This window comes from Heliconius melpomene, chromosome 11 (assembly GCF_056956725.1).
Source record: "Heliconius melpomene rosina isolate 202511_hmr_F chromosome 11, ASM5695672v1, whole genome shotgun sequence".
In the NCBI taxonomy this organism is placed as follows: Eukaryota; Metazoa; Arthropoda; class Insecta; order Lepidoptera; family Nymphalidae; genus Heliconius; species Heliconius melpomene.
This window is the reverse complement of record NC_140399.1, coordinates 11,173,566-11,197,223: the sequence shown is the minus strand read 5'-3', so window position 1 is coordinate 11,197,223 and position 23,658 is coordinate 11,173,566. Positions and strand designations below refer to the sequence as shown.

Here is a 23,658-nt window from a genome sequence, read left to right as displayed (position 1 = left end):
GGATTATAATCCGCTAGAAGCAATTTGTTTTTGAAGAAAATAATATATATTTAGAGGTTGTTGCCTTTTCCCGCTTCGGTAGACTAAGCGTCGAGGATGAAAAAAAGCCTAAAAAAAACCTTATTAAAATATATATCGGTTTCAAACTTCAAACCACCAAGAGGTTCAATTCTTACAATGTTAAACATTTTATACCTTTCTAAAAAAATATTTTTTCCAAGTCTGGAATAACACTATAAATATAGTTTAAGCTTTACCTAGTTAACCTAACTTCACAAATATTATAATAAACAGACAACTTAACGACATTTCCTTTAAAAATTAATCCAATTAAAGCATATAAACTAAAAATAAACCTTTTCAAGTCCTAATTAGATTCACGCATACATTTTGTCCGCGAGTCACGTTCCCGTACGGTGGGCGCACGTGTCAGTCATATGGTAAATTGGCCCTTGTTCCTATAATAATAAGGGTTATAACTAATAATCTCTTATCACACAGTGATAAGGGTTCTTACGTTATCATGAGAAGCGGTATCAGGCTTGAGAGGCGCTGGGTGTGCCTGAATGTCAAGATGTATACACTTTGGTCTGGTACCGTTTTTTGTGGGTTGACTGTTTGATCCAGAAGAATTTGGTATTTTTTGTGTTTCTTTTTTAAATTTAAATGATTAAAAAGTAATGTATTTTATCTATTGTTACATTCATTTTTTAAACATTTAGATATGCTATGATTATGGCCATTTAACGTCTTCCCAGATACCTTCAAATAGGAGGAGGGTAGACAAAGTCTAAAAGTGAAGAATGACCACTACTCTACCCGCTCTGCTATAGGTGTATGGAATACAAACAAACATATTTATATTTATCTTATACAATTTTTTTTCGTTGGTCATTCAATCTACAAGTTTACATTGACCAATTATCTAAATTGACCAATTATAGACTACAAACTACAAAAAAAAAATGATCATCAACACCAACTATTAAATACCTGAAATAGGTCACCTCAACTGCCACGTCCAATACTCCGTGTCCTATCGCAGAGCCGTCAGCGTCTTTTGTTCGGTCGAGCGAATGCTCGGAAATTAGGTGGCTAGGAGCTAAGTAGGCGAAAAGAGCGAACGGTGCATCGGCCATCGAGAATGCTATTGTGACTGCATGGGGTCCTTTGGGAGGATATATTTATTTTTTATTATTAGTTTATTTATTGTTTATGTCTGTATGTCTGTAAACGTACACTGTCGTAATGAAAACTGTGTGAAATGATTATTTTTCTTTTTAGCTTTGTAGCTAGTGTTAAGACACTCCATGGTCCACTTCTAGTTCAATTTTCGAGGAATTTTTGCTGTATGAGCGGTCTACTCCAGGCAATAGCCTTAATGTTGTCAATGTAGGAGTAGTAAAATCGGTAGGAAGTGTTTTAGGTTTACATAAATATATTATTACATATATATTACATACATACATACTATGTTATATGAATATTTTTATACTGTATTTGTATTTTCTCAGTCTGTTTTGTAATATAGGCACAATGACACGAAAAATTAAGTAACTGCGGGATGTATTTCATTATTTTGCTATCTAAAGGATAAAATGTGAACAAATAATATTGTGAATATTACTACGTTTCACATCCGCTAAGAGAATGCAAAAGAAAATAAGGTATACCTAGTAAAAAATCTGGCAATAGTCCATAAAATATTTTTTATTTTCCAAAATCAAAAACCATAACTAATATCCGTAGATAGACAAACAATTTAGTTCTTCCTTAAAATCTATTCAAACATTCTCAGAAAAAATAAGAAACATATAACAGCGTATACCTTTCAATACAATAAAACATGGCCACCGCAAGGACTACGTAACAAGTAACAAGTACAGGACTTTCATAACAATTTGAATTTTTTAAGCTTCAGTAAAATATAAAAAAAGGAATAAAAATTCACATAATACCCGCATTCATTCATACAGGAACAATGAGTTCAACTTCCGTTTTATTTTATTTTTTTTGTTGCAAGCGAGCTTTACGAACTGTTAATGTCACACTGACCGACTGTACAGTGCGGTTGACGAGTTGTGGCCTCCCTGAAGTTAGCTGTAGACGGCTGCGCAGATTTGATTGTAGGATTTTTCTTACATTTGGATATTTTCTTCCCGAGAGAACAATGCGCATAAGTTCAGTAAAGCTAGCTTCAGGAAGGCCACGACTCGTTGATCGTACTGTATACTACTCTGTGGACTTCACGGTATTGCCATTGTATGTACAATAACTACTAGTTTTAACTATTATTAAAGTACGATTTCTCTATTTTATTGCAATAGATGATTTTTGTAAAGAAATTTCATTTGAAATAGCGCCGTAGTCCAATCAAAGGGATTGTCGATCGCTCTTTGTACGTTACACATATATTTTTATTACTATTGTGTTATTTTTTCGTTGAGAAATATTACATTTAACCTTTTGGAAACGAACGCCGGTTTTTAACTTACTAGATTAGGAAAACAATTCAAGACGGAACCTACTATTAAGACACTACGTTTCCCATTTTCCTTCAATTTTCAGACACGATGTGTTAAGTAACGGAACTCAACGCCGTACTCTGTCTCCCAGTATGTGGGAGTAATCTTACAGTGCAATGACAGCTTAAACTAATTATATTATAAATAATAATAAATGATAGAGGCCGTCGTGGCAAAGCAGCACATCGTATAGAGTACGTAAACGCAACATCTGTGGGTTCAATTAGTACTTGAGGGAGTTAAAATATTTAATATATTAACTGCCTCGTTCTGGTAACGTGGTAAAACGCGGCGTTAAGTTCCGCCACTTAATACGTAATGAATCGGGAATTTGGCGAAAAATGAGGAACGGATGTCTTAATCAAAACAGACTGTCTTAACAATCGATTCCCATACTCCTTCTGGCTTCTCTACTATATGCAGGATACACGAACGAAAAAAACGACAATAATCAGGTAAACCACGTGCAACACCAGTCCAAATCCCAGACCTTGAACAGCCCAAAAACCTTGATAGTAACAGAAGCCGTTGTACGTATCACAATTATTTACAATCGTAAATCGACCAACATATCGCCAGTTTATTTTTTGTTCAGTAACATTGATCGAGACTCGAGTATTTGCTTACCGCCGCTGAAAACGTATCGCCAGACGTGCTATTTAAGACCTAGCTAATATATGGATAGGTATATCAATTTAGGTGTACTGTAATATTTGTATTATTGGCTTCAGGTAGATTTTTCAACTGATTTGTCTAAATTAGTAAGATTTTTTTGTTTGCGTCACGCTGTATCCCGCACACAGCATATAGGCAGAAGGAACCTAGTGTTAAAACACTCCGTTTCCCATTTTCCGCCAAATTATCTAGGCATTGCGTAGGCGGACCTCAACCGCCACCAGCTGGTTATCACCGCCACGACGAGTTCTTTTATATATACCTTAGAGATATACTTTCTTATATTAAATACTTTACGAGTAGACTATACGAATATGTGTTCAAAAATATATGCTTGCAGTGAGTCCACTAGATGACAATGATAGCCAATACTTCTAATAATAGTTAGGTGAAAATAGAATCTATACTTGGATGACACTTAGCTTTGCCATTTTACTGTTGACGGCGCTTTTTACCTTTTACTTTATAATCTATGTACGACGTTACCACAAGTGACCTAGAAAATTTTATTAGCGAAAATTTTAAAGTTGTTTTATAGCTTCTCTCTCAGTCCTGCATATAGATAGAAAGACAGAAAAAAGCTAGTGATAAGACACATCGTTCTGTTGTTTTCTCCCTTCAATTGTCTTGGTTGTAAACGCTCTTATCACTGGAATTACTGAGTTTATTGAATATTCCAAGAGCGTCAAGGTGCAGGGCACAAACGTGCGACTAACGCACGCGATGGCCGTGGATTCGATTCCCACTCAGAGTTCATTTTCTCGCTCTAGTAATAAGACAATGCGCGATGAAGATATTCGCCACTCAACACTCAATACCTCTAGAATTCACCGGAAAATGAGGAATGGAAGTATCTCTCTACCTATACTGCCATGTGCGGGATAGACCGTGAAGGCTAAGAATTATATTACGATAATCATATTGTTCTAATTCACTGTACCCACGATCACCTCCCGCACTTAGAATGTGTGACGTAAACAAACGGGCGAAGAATCAACAGCTAGTATAGTTAAACAGTTAAAAACATAACCCTGTCTCACCTACGAATAAAGATATAACGTAAACAATTTACAACTCCATACCTTCACAATGCCAAATTTAATTGCCCTATGTGATATATTCACTGGAAAACCGTCTGTTTCTCAGTAAACCACCACGTTTGAGAAATTAAATGTTTAAAATATACAAGATGACTGGTGCTTATTGACGCAAATTCAATAAATACGTACCTACACTCATTAATCGATCACTAGCGCCGAATTTAACCTTTGCAGTGTTTTTTCCAGTTTCCAGAGAATAGGCATTTCCAAAATAAATAAATGGTGCGTGTATTTTAGAGTAAATAGCTAGTAACATTAACTTCTGTACTGACACGTGAAGAAATAAGTTCATAAATGTCTGTTTATGTTGGAGTAACATTGGGTGTGTTTTATAACAACATGCTCGTGGTAAGGTTGCTTTTGACATATATATATATATATATATATATATATATATATATATATATATATATATATATATGTATATTATTATTGTTACTGTTACACATATATATACACATATACATACTTACTGTTACAATCAAGCACAAGTGTTTGATTGTAACAGTAAGCGACAGGTTGTGAGTTCGATTCACACTCGAGAAAGTGAATTATTTAATATTTTCATTTCCTAGCTCTGGGACCGAGGCAAAGTACACCTCTGAGTGTACCTGCTCAACACACAATGCCCCCAGAGTTAGGTGGCATCGATTGGGAATCGAATTGACAGCCATCGCGTTTATCGCGGCATGCGTCCTATTGGGGTACATAACGCTGCTATTTTGCTAAATAGAAATAAATATTATTAACATATTAAATGTATGAAAAATTTACCAAAATAATAGTTATTTTGCTATCTTGCTCGCTATATTAATAAAGACATCCCAACATACAAAACTTCACAGTTATATATATTACAGCACCTACGAATTGAGTGATTTATATACTACTCGTTACTTTAAATGTAGGTCGGGTGTGCTTACATTCATATTTTTTAATACTTAGTAATCCTCTCATATGTTAAGTAAATTATAAACATTTAAGAAGATAATTTGTTTTTATATTTTTTGAGAAGGAACCTGGGACCCTAGTGTTAAAGTACTCCGTTTCCATTAAGATACTTCCGTTTTACTTTCGCCAAATTCTAAAGGCATTGCATATTGAGTGGCGGAACTAGCGTCGCGTTTTGCCTCGTTACCAGAGCAAGGGAATGAAAATATATAATAATTATTTTCCCCAAGTAGCAATCGCATTCCAACCGTCGCGTTTACAGTCGAACGTTTGAACCTCTACGCCACGACCGGCCTCGATGACTGTGTCAAATTTATGTGTGAGACTGGCCTTAACCTCTCAGTGGTAGTAAGAAAGCTTTGTTCTTTAAACAATTTTAAAAATAATTTTATATTTTCTTTAGTGACCGAAATATCAGTTTCTGTCTTGAGATCGGACAATTTTAGTCAAAAATCATAGTTTTGGTTTCTGCCAAAACCCGGCTGCTTGGTTTAGCTTGCAAATATAATTAAGTCTAAGGTCTAAGGTCTAAGAAAAGGGAGTTTGGCGGAATTAATCCCCGCTCTACTAAGTCATAGTGCAGCGTTGAGTTTCACTGCGCAGTATCTCGAATTCAGGACAAAATCTAAACAATCCTAAAAAAATTAAAGCTAAAGAAAGTCATGATCAAAGCAATTGACAAACCAACTTATCTCTGATGCTATTACTCGTTTATTTGTATGTTAGATGCCACTAATTTCATAGTTCGGGTAATAAATTACATACTGAACAGATAAATAATAAACTGTACTCAAAGTGTATATATTTGAACCAATATCTGATGTATTTTATGTTTCATTTCATTACAAGATTAATGTTTGTGCATAATAAATTACGTTTTAACTGCTTATTAATTTATCTTCGCAAGTACTAGATTTTGAAGGACATGAGGATGATCTTGAGATGTGACTTCTGCGTACATTAAAACTTAATTAAGGTTTCACAAAGAAAAGAATTCAAAATTCTTGTATAAGCAGCAACATATAGGTACATACATACGGATTATCATAGCAAAGTGGGGAACGGAAGAGTCTTAATAGGGTATGCCCCATCCGCTTGAGAGGGAGCCTAGTGTTAAGACACTAAACACTATATAGTGTTTGAACACTATGTTCCCAAATTCCTTTTGACTCTTCCCTCATTCTGCTATGTGCTGTAGCGTGAAACTATAATCAGCAACCCTAAAAGCTAACCCGCACTACTTCTCCAAATCAATAAACAAATTGACAAGCGAATGCTACCTTCAATATTCTTTAAACAGCCATACCCTCATCTATTTCAGTACCGCAGTACCGGGGGGGCGTCAGTTAAACTCGTTTTTGATATCTTATATGTACAGTCGATATTTTTAACCAAACAAAGCTCTGAAGCTAACATTTCATAAAATGCACTGTCGAAAGCGGCTTCCAGATATAACTTTTTTGTTCACTTTTTTGCAACTTTGTTTCATTGGAGTTTGATTTTTTTTCGGAAAGTGTAGGCTTGAGCCTCATTGTGCTCTGTGTACGTTTATTAAAGTTATCAACTTGGTATAATGGTCTACTTAAGTCCAACAATCGATAGATAAAATTGGTGTGACATTTAAAATGCTTCAAGTTCATGGTCAGGAACCAGTTTCCTTATTTTTGAGCTTCACGCGGTATTCCGCACAAAGCAGGATGGGCAGAAAGAAGGTAATTCAAAACGGATCATTCTCCACTCATATTTTCGAAATATTGAGTGCATATTGTAGGTAGGTACATCCAAATTAAGATAATATGATGGGATTTTTCCAGATCAATACTTCGTTGAAATCTTTAAAAATAGTCAATATGTATGTGTATTCTTGTTATTGGTGTAACTACATAATCGTTTCGTACTGATCTTCTCTTTCATAAAAATAACTGTCACGTCATTTATTATGAAAGGGAAAACCACAAAGAACAGGGTGAACAGGAAGAACAAAGTATCTAAACTCTCCGTCTGTGCTTCTCGTCCGAATTCGAGGCATTGCGTATTTTACGGTGAAGCTGAACGTCGCACTTCTCACCGGTGCTCGAAAATTGAAAATAGTTGATTCCCTCATTTGGAGATCAGCTCCCCCTGAGTCACTATAGCCGCTACAACCGCAAGATAATTAAAATAATTAAGTAACTAAACAATAAAAATCAAAAAGAAACCGTCATCCAAAAGCTACTTACTAATTGATAAAAACATAATCGTCTGCTGTAAAAGAAACCTCAGGGTATTAACCCAATTGTGGTCTATTTACAAACGCGTGCGCATCTCATACATCTCATACATCACGGACGTTGCAAATGGAACGTCTTATCTCTCCATTTCCAATTGAGTTTTATTGACCACTCTCGATGTATGGAAATATTTTCTTTTGCATGGTATCGTTTATAAGGTTAGTACTTAAATTATAAATATAATGTCCTGATGTCTGGTGAATGCAATATGGCTATTTTTAATAATGTGGAAAAAAATAAGTATTTAAAATTATTTTTTTTAAACTAGTAGTTTCTGAGATAATCGTGTTCAAACAAAACAATTCTTCAGCTTTAGGTATAATTGTTTTTATTTTGTCGATGCCATGCCATTGTATGATGAGATGGTCTGGCAACCCGCTATTGCAATGATAAATAGCGGTGCTATTTTAATGATAAATTAATATGAATATCTTGCCAGATAGAGTGGAGTGTTAGATCAGATAGAGATAAGGTTAGTGATATACTCACAAAAAACTATACGAAAAACTAATGGTGTGGTGTCGTGGGACACCAGGTAGGAACCAAATTCCTTCGGCTAATGTAGAATCGACACAAATTGCAACAAAAGTCGTGCTCAATTTTATGTAGGTTTTCTTGATTTTTCTTTTAAATTTTGCTGATTAGTTTTTATTTAAGTACAAGAAAGTATTTAGGAAATTCAGTATTTTAGGAAATAATAAATTACTTAAAAGAAAGAGGGAGAAAGAGAAAGGTATTATACACTACTCGTCTGTGTATGCGACTGTCGCGCCTGCTCACGTCTCATTTAACGGTTTTATTCCACGCATTTTTCTTAAGGTTTTACTATCACATTTTTTTCAGTTCGGTCACGCAGCGAAATCCCTATCTCTTCCAAGCCTGCCGTAAGGAACTTCGTTCCAATATTTGATATTCTTTTAAACATTGAATGAGATATTCAGAACTACTTGGAGTCTGGACTACATGGTTATGAATAACTATTGGACTGGACCATAATCATATTAGAAGTTGGACATGGTATTATAGAAAGTGATAGTACAACGAACTGACTGACTGTGAACATAATGCTAAAGTGCCAGGGTTCAATCCTCATTAAGTGACTAATGAATTATTTTCATTACCCCGCTCTGATAAGACGACTCGCGGCGTTAAGTTTCGGAATTCAACACAGAATGTCTCGAAATTTGACAGAAAGTGAAGAATTTGTATCTCACCAGTAGGTTCTCTTACTGCACCACTGCGGCAATGAGTGTGAAGCTGCTCTGCTTTGCATTTATACATTCATTTCAGTAGACGGTCATTGCATCATGGTTATGCTATTATCATGTAAACAAGGAAAGCTGCTTCTAATATTAGTTTTAAAGTCAATCTGCATATCTATTTAGAGGTAGTTTAACTACAGTTTAGTAATAGAATTATTATTTAATACAAATATTTGTTTCTTCTATTTCTGTGTGAACTATTGTGATGCAGCTTCACTGAGTATTCCAGATATCAGGGCAGGCAGAGGGAATTCCATTCCTTACTTTTCGTATAATTTTCGAGACTTTGCTTGTTGAGACGAGGAACTAAATTATTAAAATGCCAGGTAAATGATACTTTATTTGAAATTTGGAATTTACAAAAAAAAAGCACATGAATATGTGTAAGTAAGTTAGTAGCGTGAAGCACTTTTATGTATTTGTAGTAAGTTTTCTGTTAACACAAAACGCATCGTTGAGTTCTGCCACTCAGCAAACAATGTTGCGAATTCGGGTGAAATGCTGAAAACGGAGTATTTTGTCACTAGATTCTTTCTGCCTTCTGGTATATACGGGATACAGAGAAGATCTAAAAATACAAAATAAAGAACATGAATGATAATAAAACAACCTTATATTAATAGCTTTTGAAAAAAAAATCAGTATCTGAATATAAATTAGCTTGAAACCTAATAAAGAAATAATATTGGTCCATTGTTCAACTTTTGCTATAATGAGCTTCTATATTGTATTAATTTTCTTTAGACGAGAGTACTATTATTGATCATTATTATATTTTTGTATTACAATATGTCTTGTATGTATGTGATATAAGGCCGTGGTAGCGCAGTAGTAGCATGTAAATATGACAATTGTGGGTTCGTTTCCCACTCGACGGATTTTTATTTTCATATACTACTCGATACTTTTCATATTACTTGAGGTATTTTTATTTTCATGAAATTATCATTATTTTCATTCAATCGTCCAATCGTCTCGAAAGAATCGTACCCAAATCTGTCGTGTTTACAATCGCACGCTTGTGCAACTGCACCATAAGTTGCATCTATTTTTATATTTGAAATTTTATATGTATTTTTTATTTTAATTAACTTAACTTTAAAAAATTTTATAATGGTTTTCACTAATCGTTGAAGTGCTACGTAACTTTTTGGCACTCGACCCAACCATTGAGTGAAATGTGTTCATTCTTATCATACGTGTTTCACTGTTAAAAGCTCATTAGTTATACATTTTTAAAATTATGTAATTTTTTATATAACATTAATGACTAGAAGTGTTACATGAAAATGTAAAATTATTTTTTAGCTTCACGCTGTATCCCGCACATAGTAGGCAAATGGAACCTGGGAACCTAGAGTAAGATACTCAATTCCCTTTAAGACATTTCCATTCCGCCTTTTTTCCGGAGGTAATGCGTATTTCTGAATATTAGTATAGATTCAGAAAAAATTCCTGAAAGAAAAGAATTCAGAAAATCTGAAATTATTATTTCTAAGAGCATCTACGCAATCTAAGCTTTACAACATTTTCTCCACATTCCACTCTCATAGATATTAACGTGATGTAATATAACTACCTCCTTCCTCAATAAATGACCAATGTAATACAAAAATAATTTTTCAATTCGAATCAGTAGTTCTTGAGATTAATGCGTTCAACGAAACAAACTCTTCAGATTGATAAAATTAAGTATAGATTCAAATAGAAATTGTAGGTGGGATTTCAATAACATTTATCCCACAAGCAAACGCTAACTTAAACATAACATTTACAAATATTGTAATCAATAAACATAATCGTGTATCGGAACGTTGGCACGCGATCTGACGGCTCTGCCAGAGTCATATGGCTCGATTGCCTTATCCTTTGGGCCATTTTGGAGTTTGACGACGCTTTGATCATATATTTCGTTTGTTATTTTGAAAATGTTACAATTATTAATATATAACATATAATTATAGTCATTTCCTTTATTTATTTATGATTGTTAGTATAACTTCTTATTTATACTAATCTTTTAAAGCTGAAAATTTTGGTTGAAAGCGCTAATGGCAGTAACTACTGGCTCGAGTTGAAAAAATGATATTGTCTCGGCTTCTCGAGTTTTTGTTGTGGTTAGCTCGGGGACTAAAAATCTATCATATGTCATAGACAACTCATACTTCTTATTTCCATTTAACCATGCTGGCGAAGCCGCGGGTAAAAGATAGAATATAATTATTATGATACCTCATATAATCCTTATAAAAATGGTCATGACGAATCTTAAAAATAGAAGCTTCAAGTTTTAAACTTGAGTGCTATTTTTTGTATAATTATTCCTTTCAAAGACATTAAAACGAAAAGACTTTAACCATATCGTGTAATCAAACGTCCTAGCTGCGCCGACACTTTCAGTGACCTTTTATAAGTTGTCATGCAAAAACAGAATCCAATTACTGAACATCTCTTCATCGAACAGCTTAAAGGATAAGCTGAAGATAATCGATAATCCATAGGACCCTGAGTTTCAAGAGTCAGGTGCAGTGTCATTGTAACAAACACTAAGTAGCATTTGTAAGGTATCTAGGTATCTATGTATTACAAGAAATTGTAGTAGACTCTACTTAACATAAGGAAAAGTCCGGTTTTGAATATATGTATATAATAGGTAAATTCTGCACACCGCCGTTCATTTGGTACAAGAATCACTGGTTGTGAACACGAAGCAATTATCATTTTAGTTTTGATTAAGACTGCGTACAAGTGATGTTAAAAAAAACTTTGATAATTATTTGGAAAACCTAAGAGTCTCCTTATATTTCCTTGATGAGTTAGATCCATCCATTTTTTTATTAGATTTAATGACCATTTCCAGACTAGTATAAGATTTCAGATTCTTTAAAATTCCAGCATAGGCACACCTTTTTTTAAAATTAAGAGGTTTTTTTAACTTCACTCTTTTTCCCGCGTACAAAAGGGTAGGCTCAGGGAACTTAGTGTTCAACTTCTATAGCACTAATTCACTACTTTATGCAAAACTTTCGAGATATTGCATTGAATCGCGAAACTCAACGCCGTATTTTATCTTAAGAGTTATTTGCTATTTATAACTTGGTGAGCGACAACTTGACAAGATTTGCATGAAACTTTTGTAACAGTATTAGTGTGTTGTAACTTGAATAAGCGGATATTACATTTGTCATATGATCCTGTCACTTCCTGGGGAATTATGAGTGTAGTTTTCATAATACAAATATATGTACATATGCTTAGAAGATATAATTTTTTAGTCTTAACGGCAACGTGGTTGTCAACTACTTGATCGTAGCAGCTAAAATGGGGGATTTACTTAGCTTTATAGTTTCATGCTATAGCATGCCCTGTATCAAGAAACTCTCTTTTTGTTCTGAATTCGAGACATTACTATATATTTTGTATTACATTTTCTTTTGGGCCCATCTAAGGGTTCTGCCACCTAATAAGTTCATCCTAGTTTTGACTCTAGCGTGGATAGCAATTACACAATGTACACATAAAATACTCATCGAAAGCAAAAAATATAAAGTATTTGCACTACTAATTACATAATATTATTTAAATGTACCAATTCCATTTAAATATGTAAAATATCTAAGAAATAGTGAGACGTTTAAAGTGCAGTTGTTCTTTTAAAGTGAACTAAGCCTTTTGTACAGTCCAGCTTGACATCTGTGGGCCGGGAGCCACTGTTTATAACAAACCGGTTCAAATGAAAATATATAGAAACAGAACTGTAATTTTTGTACGACATAAGACACATAGAAATATATGTGTTTTTTATAATATCTTTTGAGAAAATGCTTCTTTTTGTTTCATTTGTTGGTGTATCTTTGTCTTTTTAATTTTCTAGTCTTATTTTTGAGACTCGTGGCGCTGTAGAAAAGTGTTTGACGAATAGTCATAATTTGGAACTGTACAAATATGGAAATTGGTACATATATTATACTAGCGGCCCGCTCGCGGTTTCACCCGCGTGAACTATGTTATTATTAATTTCTGTCTCCATGACTACGTCCTAGTGACGTCTATGAAAAATTTGACTCCTAGCATTTGTAGTAACGAAGTTTCATACAAACTTTCGACCCCAAAAACAACCCCTTAAAAATTGAATATTGCAAATTCCCGTCTTAGCGAGCACCTACGTCCTATAAGTAACTCCTCTGCAAAATTTGAGATTCTTAGCACTTGTAGTTTCTGAGATTTCGTGATGAGTGAGTGACCTTTCGATTTTATATATATAGATTTAAAATAACTACGTTTTATGTTTTCTAAGACAAAACGCAGCTTTAAGCACCGCCATCCAACACCCAATGAAAACATCAAAATTGATAAAGTAATTGAAAAATATTAGAGCGATTGCTTAAGAAATAGAGACATTTTATGTACACCAAAAAGAGAGCCGGAAAGTTGAAAGAAAAATATTATATTTGATCAGCATAACAACATAATGTACATGTAAAATATAAAAAAAACCGGAGTGTTTTGACACTATCATATATCTAATCATAATAATCAGCTTCACGCTGTATTCCCCGCCCCCCCACACACAGCAGGGTAGGCAGAGGGAACCTAGTGTTACGACACTCCATTACCCACTTTCTGTCGAATTCTGGAAGCATTGCGTGTTGAGTAGCAGAACTCAACGCCGCGCTTTACCTCGACACCAGAGCGAAGAAATGGAAATATAAACGTGAATAAATATTTCACTGCCTCCAGTGGGGATCGAACCCACAACCATCGCGTTACAGTCACACCCTTGTGCCTGCGCCTCGACGGCCAAAATAGTAAAACAAAGAAACTTGCCAAATTGTTTGTTTATACACAACTGTAGCATAATAGATGAAAGAAACCAATGAAATAAGATACTTGCAAGATAAAAGAGACCAAACGTTAGTCACAGGAAGTGAAGGTATTGGAGACAATCTAGGAATAGCGAGTGAATCATCACGGCAAAGCTTATTTAGATTTAGATATATTTACACATTTAGTTTATAGATTATTTAACACCATATTGAATATACAGATGACGCTGATAACTTGTGTTCGTAAAGAAAAATTATGAAAGTGGGGAATGGAGTGCCTTAACACTAGGTTTCCAGGTCCCATCTATCTTCCATGCTAGGTACATTGTGAAACTAAGAAATATAATCGTTTTTTTTTCTCTTTAAACTAGCTTTATCTGCAGGCTCGTTCTATATTCTACGCTATCATGACGTCAAAAGATTTGGAAATATATAATACATTTATTACTTTCGAAGTTAATATTTTGTTTATTTTACAATAATTACGGGCTATAAAAACTTCAACGAGTTATCTTCACAATAATTTAAATAAGTTATTTCTTATATCCTCATCAGTTTTACGACTGTTTCTTGTAAAAGTACAAAGAAACAAGATAAATCATTTTAAGATGAAAGTTTCCTACAAATCAAAAATATATGAACATAAAATTATATTGTAATTTATATACAAACTAGCGACCCCCTTGCGGCTTCGCCCGCTTTGACTACTGGATTATTCATATAATGTATGTTTGCGAAGCACTTAAGATAATGTGAAAATTAATTAAACCCTAATGCAACCCGCATTTTCGTAGTTTCAATAAGGATTTTCCAATTGTTTTACACAGCACAGATTTTTTCGTAGGTACCGTAATTTTAAATCTGTGCTACTAATCTTTTCAAGTACTTATTAAAATATATTTAAACTAGCGGACACGCGCAGTTTCGCTTGCGTATTTAGGGATGAATTCTAATAAACCATGAAATATGTGTTCAATAAAATATTTTTAAGAGTCTAAATTTCAAATTTTATAAAAATCGGTGGCGATTTAAGAATTTTTCCATACAAACTTTCAACCCCTTATTTGCACCCTTATGGAAAGAATTCTAGAAAACCATGAAACACGTGTTCAATTAAATACTTTTAAGAGTCTGAATTTCAAATTTTATAAGAATCGGTGCCGATTTAAATTTTTTTCCATACTAACTTTCAACTCCTATTTCACCCTTTTAGGGTTAAAATTTTTCAAAATCCCTTCTTGGTGGATGTTCAGATTACGAAAGTAAACTTCTGTCCAAATCTCACGTTTCTACGCACAACGGTTACGGCTGTGCGTGCGTCTTACCTCAGTCAGTGAGGACAAGTCCTTTTATATATATAGATAGACTAGCGGACGCGCGCAGCTTCGCTTACGTATTTAGGGGTGAATTCTAATAAACCATGAAACATGTGTTCAATGAAATATTTTTAAGTCTAAATTTCAAATTTTATAAAAATCGGTGGCGTTTTGAAGATTTTTTCAAACAAACTTTCAACCCCGTATTTGCACCCTTAGGGAGTGAATTCTAGAAAACCAAGAAGCTCATGTTCAATTAAATATTTTTAAGAGTCTAAATTTCAAATTTTATAAAAATCGGTGGCCATTTAAGAATTTTTCCATACAAACTTTCAACCCCTTATTTGCACCCTTATGGAAAGAATTCTAGAAAACCATGAAATACGTGTTCAATTAAATATTTTTAAGAGTCTGAATTTCAAATTTTATAAGAATCGGTGCCAATTTCAATTTTTTTCCATACAAACTTTCAATCCCTATTTCACACCTTTAGGGTTAAAATCTTTCAAAATCCCTTCTTAGTGGATGTCCAGATTACGAAAGTAAACATCTGTCCAAATTTAACGTTTCTACGCACAGCGGTTACGGCTGTGCGTGCGTCTTACCTCAGTCAGTGAGGACAAGTCCTTTTATATATATAGATGACTATTTTTAAACGGAAGAAATTATAAACAAAAGCCTACCTACTAATAACTACTACAAAAAATATATCGCGCTGATATAATACATTCAACTCCAATTATCCAACACGTGTAAACGCATCTAAATCTTCGTTGCTATAAAGGCAGGCAGGTTTTTTTTTGCTTGTGGTTAATGCTGAAGAGGGTATTCTGTCCCTGATGAAAAGCAAGCATTACGTGGCTGCCTGTGAGGAAAATTAAATAGAATGCATCGGCCGGGAATCGATCCCGGGCCGCCCGCGTGGCTGTCGAGCATTCTACCACTGAACCACCACAGGCAGACGGGCGCGGCGGACGCATGGCGAGTGGCGAGCCGTTTCGCAGCAAGGATTTTTTGATATTGTAACAACTTCTAAAGTACTTATTAAAATGAAAAACAGTAAAAGACAGTTTTGATCTACATTAAATGGCCAACGTAACTAATATACTTATTTATATGCTGAGAGTAAGGGATAAGTAAAACTTGAGTCGATACGGTTGAAGTGTCAACGACGTGATGTGTCAACAATTAAATGCGTTTTGCTCTAAAACTATTCGCAATTTCGAAATTGTATAAAAAGCAAATTTTATCTTCGTTTAACGTAGAAAATTAATAAAGTATTTTAAAGGATAAGGATTAATACCATTATGGAAAAATATCCCTCACAATAAAAAATATATTGAAATTATTATTTTTAGACAGAAAAATGATCACTACACGTTATTCTTAAAAGATACGAATATGCTATCGCGGACTTTTTTGTAGATCTCATTGAGAGGAACAATACTCCAGTACATTTTTTTCATGTAGTACTTACCATTAAAGCAGCGCATGCGCGAAAGTGTCTTAACGGGTAGGACTATATTCATATTTATCGTATTTATGTTAATTTACATAAGAATGTACAAATAATAAACTATATATAAACCTTCTACGAAAAATACTCGACCTAATGGTGAAAACCGCAACAAAATTCGTTGGGTGGTTTAGAAGAAGAAGAGTTAGAAACAACAGACAGACACGAAAAGCGACTTTGTTTTATAAGATATAGGATATAAAGCAATGGTAATCTAACCATAGATTTTTTTTTGTTTGTATTTTTTTTATTTCTATAAATAATATTAAAAAGTTTTTCCGTAGGCATAAAGAAGCCTCAATTCCGTCCAATTTGCATGACTAAAGCGAAGAGATAAAAATAGTTTATTGCCCCAGGTGGGAATCAAACCCAGACCCGTCGCATTTACAAACAGACGCTATCACTCTCAGTCTATGATTTTTTCATATAAAATTAACAGGACATCAGAAATTCCACACAGAAGTTTAAATCTGGGTATTAGACTTGGCGCTTCCTATTCACCTTCAATAGCTCTCTTGATTGAAAAGAGTCCTTATCCTTTAAAAAATATATGAAATTTCTACATATTTTTAATTCTATACTGACTGACTATACTGAATTACATTTTAAAATATTAGAAATATACACAGAGTTGGCGAGGAGGCTCACGTGGTGCAATGATTATGAAAGCGATGGTTGTGGATTCGATTCCCATGCGATGTTAAGTTAGTAGAGAAATTATTAAAAAGTGAAGCTGAAAAAATATATAAACAGACATATTTCTATTAAAAATGAACATAAGTCCGATTCACCTTAGGCACTGGTTAACGACATTCAAAGTTTTCGCGTTAAAAACTTTCCTTTTATATATCTCGTATAGCCAGAAGCTACGCCAGCTTTTTATACTCGTACTTTACATAGTTTGTAAATCAATGAGCTGTATCGATAAAATTAAATGCATTTCTTGTTAGAAGGCTGAGTATTGGATAGCTTATTTATTATTATTTGACGTCTGTATTAGATAAGTCCAGTTTTATCTTTTAGGGTTCCCCTACACTCCCTAGCCTGCCTACATGGCAAATTTCAACTTACTAAGCCCTGTAGTTTCATTTGCCCTTTTCAGTTACTGTCTACAGTAGTAGAGACAACGGTCGTAACTGTTTCTCAGTTTGTGACCAATAATGAAGGTTTTTTTTTCATCACCGTGCATCCCGCATGTAGCAGGCATAGGAAGCTTGGGAACCTAGTGTTAGGATACTCTGTTTCTATTAAGATACTTCCGTTCTCTTCTTTCTGCCGAAAGTAAGTAAGTAAGCCTGCCATAAGTATCCGAACGAAGAAATGAAAATATTAAATATTCAATTAGAAGGATTTTCAAATTTTCAAAACATATCGTACATTCTCTTAGTCTACATTAAGCCATGAAGGAACTCCATTAAGAAGAAAAACAAATTACAGACACATATATTTCATAGACTTATTTATATACGACATAACTTTTTACAATTCACTGTACAAAATACGACCTCTACGGCTAGCAATGGCCGAAATGCAGTTTAAATAATTTTATAAAGCCAAATTTACAACGTCGTAAGGATTTCTGGTTGAATGCTCCCGGAATTAATATTGGTATGGAAGACCCTTCGGTGCAGATACTTACATATTGCAGTATAACTGAAATGTAAGGAACTTTTGATTTAGACTAAAACTTTCTTTCTAGCTCTTTGCGGTATTATGAAATTCGTTTTAATTTTGCAATAATAAATATATACTTCTATTATACAAGAGTTTCTATTATAAAAATGTAGTCCGAAACTTTTTACATTAAATATCTATATGATAGACAGACAATTGTTTAAACCAATAATTAAAATATAAACACTATTAAATCTAGCTTTATAGAAAAGATAAGGTACATTAAAGGTACTCGATTGTGAATTATAAAAGTCCATCTATTACGATTGCCCGAAGGTCGCACCGACAGAAAACAGTTACACGCATCAAATTAATGATTATAAATAAATAGTGCGTTATTTTAAAAGATATATTGATTTGGATATTTTTGGTGGTTAACGCGTGTAAAGTGGTGGGCTTACGCATAGCTATTTTGTGTTTTTTTTTATTATTTTTATTTTTACACATCATCCACATTTTGTGTAGAGGATGAGAATGCTTAGATATGGAGATTACACTATTTTCTTTATTCTTTCTAATTTCTTTATGTTCCCCAAAATTATCGGGGCATTGCATGTTAGTGGCGGGCTCAACGCGCTGACTATCGTAAATTGGACGGAGAGTGAGAAATATAGTATTTTAATACTACATTCTCTCTGCCTACCCTGCTATATGCGATCAGCTTGCATCCAAAAAAGAAAACAAAAAGAAAGTTTCTTAAAAAACTATAACTTGAAATGACGACAAAAAAAATGCTAAAAACACCACACAATTAACTCAAACAATGAGGCCAAGGACAAAGACAATAGCGGGCGCGATTTTTAAAATAAATACTCCTCCTATTAAATAATTTTCTGTCACGCGTCCGCCAACTTGGCAACCGCCGCTTCTGTAATTAGATAGTATTATTAGCATTATTCATTCAAGAAATTTGTCAAATGTATCCAACTGGGTAATTTTGTTGCAATATATTTGGTAGTCGCTCTTTTAGCTTTCAGTTTGATAAGTATAGTGGTAATGGTTTAATTGTTGAAATAACATCGTTTGCTTGTTATTACGATGCCTTTAGATTCGATTCGATTTAATTTATTTTAATATCTTCCTTTTGGTAGATTAAGCGTGGCGTGGAATTCCGCCACTAAACACGCGATGTTACCAAAACTACACTAACTATTAACTATATTTTAGGCGTAGTTACATTTATAAAATAAAATGTATGTTAATACAGACATTTATATACATATATATAAATCTTCCGTTAATAAATGATTTACAAACAGCAGAAACCATACGGCGGTAAACGCTGAAATTTGGCATGTAGGGAGGAGAATCTAGGGGAGTACCAATAGGATACCCTGAATATTTAAGGGTCGTAAAGTCTACACAAACTACCCACTATATTAATTATATACTGACAAATAAAATCCAATATCGATCCGTCCATTGATGAGCTGAATCATTTTGACCGATCAGTCAGTCACCTCTTATATATTTAGAATCTTATTCATTCACAAAAGGTACAGCCAAGTGTCTAAATTAATTACTATACTATTAGTATAATCAGTCTCAAATAATTACTTGGCAGATATAAGAACATTTAAAAGGAAATATAGTATTTAAAACATCGATCTTGCACTTTAAGTGCCTATGACTAATTTTGTATTTTAGTAATTACATTAAATTCACGCTGAATCAATAGTCAATATTTGTGTTTTTTCAAAATTTAAAAACTCCTACTAAGTACTTAGTATTCGTAAGTTTTTAACATTTTTTAATACTAGAAGGGCTGGCTACCAAAGGGGCTACCAAAAACTCAACGTCACACTTTCATCTGAACTGAAACGCATATATTTTAGTTATAAATATTCCCCTGGATAAAATTTTCCAGTTGCACCTCGTGTATAGAGATTACTGAATATTAAAAACACAAACAAATTTTTACTCAATAAAATTTTCATTCAAAATTTAAGTATTACCCGGGAAAATAACAGTCACCATTCAAAAGAAAGCTTTTTTCTGCAAAACCTGCTAAACGTATTACTAAAAGTCGGTATCGGAAACCAAGAACCGGAACCTAAAATTAAAATTATCTAAAAATATCCCGATAATCAAAAAAATATAAATAACTTTGAAGAAAGTACTTCAGTAACTTTCACCATATTCCAGATGTAACAAGAATGTAAATACATTGTACCTACTAATGAGTATTCCAGAAGACTAGAGGTGATTAGCCCAGAAAATACTTGCAATCTAAATAAAACTTTATTATCCACAATCATAAGGTTCAAAATTATTTTATATAATATATATTCAGATTATTATGTATTACGGTATAACATAAATTGTGCAATTTCCTTTACTGTAATAATTAGCTCGTGCTTTTCTCATTTTGTGCTACTTTTAATGGTCTTAAATAAATAACCAAAATTTATTATTTTAAATGTAACCGAATTATTCTTGACGTTTCGTATGGCAGAATATAAACGTTTACTTTTAATAATTTTGTAGTGTTGCCATGTTTTATATTAACTATAGAAGCTAGTATAAGATCTGTTTGTATAACCAATTTAAATGAATCATAATTAAAATATTTATTTAAAGTGTCTTCACATCTTGTCTTCTCTTAATGAACATTCATATATTTTTCTATAATAGTCACGTTAAAAAATATATTTATGACAGACAATTAATTATTAAAAAAAACAGACTGGAAATAATCCGCTATTAATTACCCCCATTAGTAACAGAACGTTTGCTATTTATTCCAATTAAATAAATAAAACATATAAATGTCAAAAAACTTACAAAACACTAAAAACATGTCAAACCGAATCGTAAGTTGAGATCAAAGAGATGCGCACGCGCAGGTGACTCAAATCATTTCTGAGTAACGTACAAATAGCTCACAAAGAACCTGTTCACGTAAATAATATGATAAATTGGCGTTGTCATAATAGTGTAAATCATAGTGCGATTTCTTGCTGAAAAATATTCTGGTTCAAAGAAATTCTGCGTTCAATTGCCTCTACTTACATACTTTGGCAAATATTTAGTTAACGACCGGTGAAACGTTTAAAAATGCAAATTTCAATTTTTTATTTTTTTATTTATATTATAAAAGCGAAGAGTTTGCTTGTTTGAACGTGCTGATCTCAGAAACTGTTGGTTCAAATTGTTTTTTTTTGTGTTAGACAGTCAACTTATCGAGGAACGCAGGTTTAACGTAGTCTGTTCCCATTAAGGCACAGAATTCGGCAGAAAATGGGGAACGGAACTCTACTTTCCACAGAATTCGGCAGAAAACGGGGAACGGAACTCTACTTTCCACAGAATTCTGGAAGCATTGCGTGTTGAGTGGCGGACTTGTAGCCAGAGCGAGAAAATGAAAAGATTAAGTATTTAATTTCCTCGAGTAAGAATCGAACCCACAACCTGTCGCTATTATAGTCGCACGCCCTGCGCCACGACTGATATATAATAAATAAATATTTTTTTTTAAATATTGCTATCTAAATATATTTTTGTAAGATCTTGTTTGAACTTTGTATGATCGCTTACATTATATCACTATGAATCACATTTTGTATACAGTTTATTGAACGATTTAACGCGTTCTATAGATTATAAAATCGTGCATCGAAGCTACTTTAAATATTATTCTATATTATATTTCAATAGGAAGCAACTATGTAGTTATAGAAAATATTGATTCGATAATAAATAATGTTGGTGTTTGCTTTATATTAGACTACGAGATTATTTTGACTTCATCTTGACGTGAATACCATTCTTCATACAGTAAAGATTTCCTGTCTCGATGTCTTCTTCTAAGAACATTGAACATTTCTATTAATTATAGATGCATAATTCAACGCCGCACTTTGTCAAAAACCATAGCGGTGAAATTTTAGTGATTAATTTCCTCGGGCGGAGATCGAACGCACAAACATCACGTTTAGGTACAATCATTCAACTGCGCCACTACAGCCTAAATATTAGCAATTTACTCAAAAAATTCTATTATTAATTTATTTTTAAATAGAAATTTAAATAATCAAATACTAAAATAATATCAAACAAAATTACAAGAACCTAATAGCGCTATTAAAAAACGAAGATGAGAGATGAAATCTACTAAACTAATTTATTTTCCTTAACAAGCCCAACTAACGATGCTCAAATGACAAATTCAATGTGGCCGCTGAAAAATTTACACGGCCACCTACGTCGTCGTAATATATCCGTGTAATTAACCTGACAAATTATCTGTATATCATTATAATATTCGCTTTGAAGTCGGATTTGTCATGATTACTTTAAAAATATATTTATTGCATATAAGTTGTGAATTTCTAAGTAGGTTTTAGGCTCCCGTACCGTGGACTTCACCAAAGCGGAGACGTAAGGAGAACTCCAAAACGGAGACTTACAAGCCATGCTTGGCGATTTCCACTGGTGGAGAGATGTGTCAATAACGAGTATAACACGTAAAAGTGTACGTAACGTGTGTAAAAGTGGATTCGAGCATCCACCAAAATCGTTAACTAACTAGACCTGAAAAATACTAATGTAGCTTCAAGTCTTGTTAAACCCAAATTTTCGGCAAACGGAGTTATATTTTATCAATAATAAGGCTTTTTGTTACTATTTTCATTATTCACTACTTATAAATACACTCTATATTTACATCTATAAGAATTGAAATAAGTCTCGTTAAAGCCAACTTATTTATTTGGAAAATAAAGTTGGTAGGGCTTTCGAGTATTCAAAAGAACCGACCCAAGCCCACTTGAAGATATCATGTTCTGTTAGACGCCGCTTCGCTTCGCCTGAAACATTTTTAAACTAGTTCTATACAAAAAAAAACTTTTTTGTATTACTTGACAATTTTATTTAAAAATTTCTATTTTTTGTTTCTAATTACATATTACATATATGTATTACTAGCGGCCCGCTCGCGGTTTCACCCGCGTGAACTATGTTATTATTAATTTCTGTCTCCATGACTACGTCCCAGTGACGTTTATGCAAAATTTGAGGCTCCTAGCATTTGTACTAACGAAGTTTCATACAAACTTTTGACTCCAAAAACAACCCCTTAGAAGTCGAATATTGCAAATTCCTGGCTTAGCGAGCACCTACGTCCTATAAATAACTCCTAGGCAAAATTTGAGATTCCTAACACATGTAGTTTCTGAGATTTCGTAATGAGTGAGTGACCTTTCGATTTTATATATATAGATAATTTATACTAATTATCATAAAACTGCAGAAATTAATGTGAGACCGTTTTGGCGCAAAACTTTCTAGTGAGAATGGAGGTACTAACACTAGATTACCAGGTTCCCTCATCCTACCTTGCCACATGCGGGATACAGCGTGAAGCTAGACAAAAATTAAGATTGTTTAGTTGAACTCGTCACTCTCAGAGACTACTGGTTCGACGTAAAAGATTGTTTTTATATTGGAAAGTAAATTTATAGATAACGTTTTAGGCACTTATGATGCGTTAATCGTTTCTATATAGATAGTCCACTGTACCGGTAACAGAGAGTTACTTCGGG

General features: G+C 33.5%; 1 protein-coding gene across 8 annotated transcripts in view; it reads left to right on the top strand.

The window, feature by feature from the left end:
- Positions 1–23,658, top strand: part of shakB (Innexin family member shaking B) — a 111,039-nt gene that overhangs the window by 63,675 nt on the left and 23,706 nt on the right. The window lies entirely within an intron of this gene.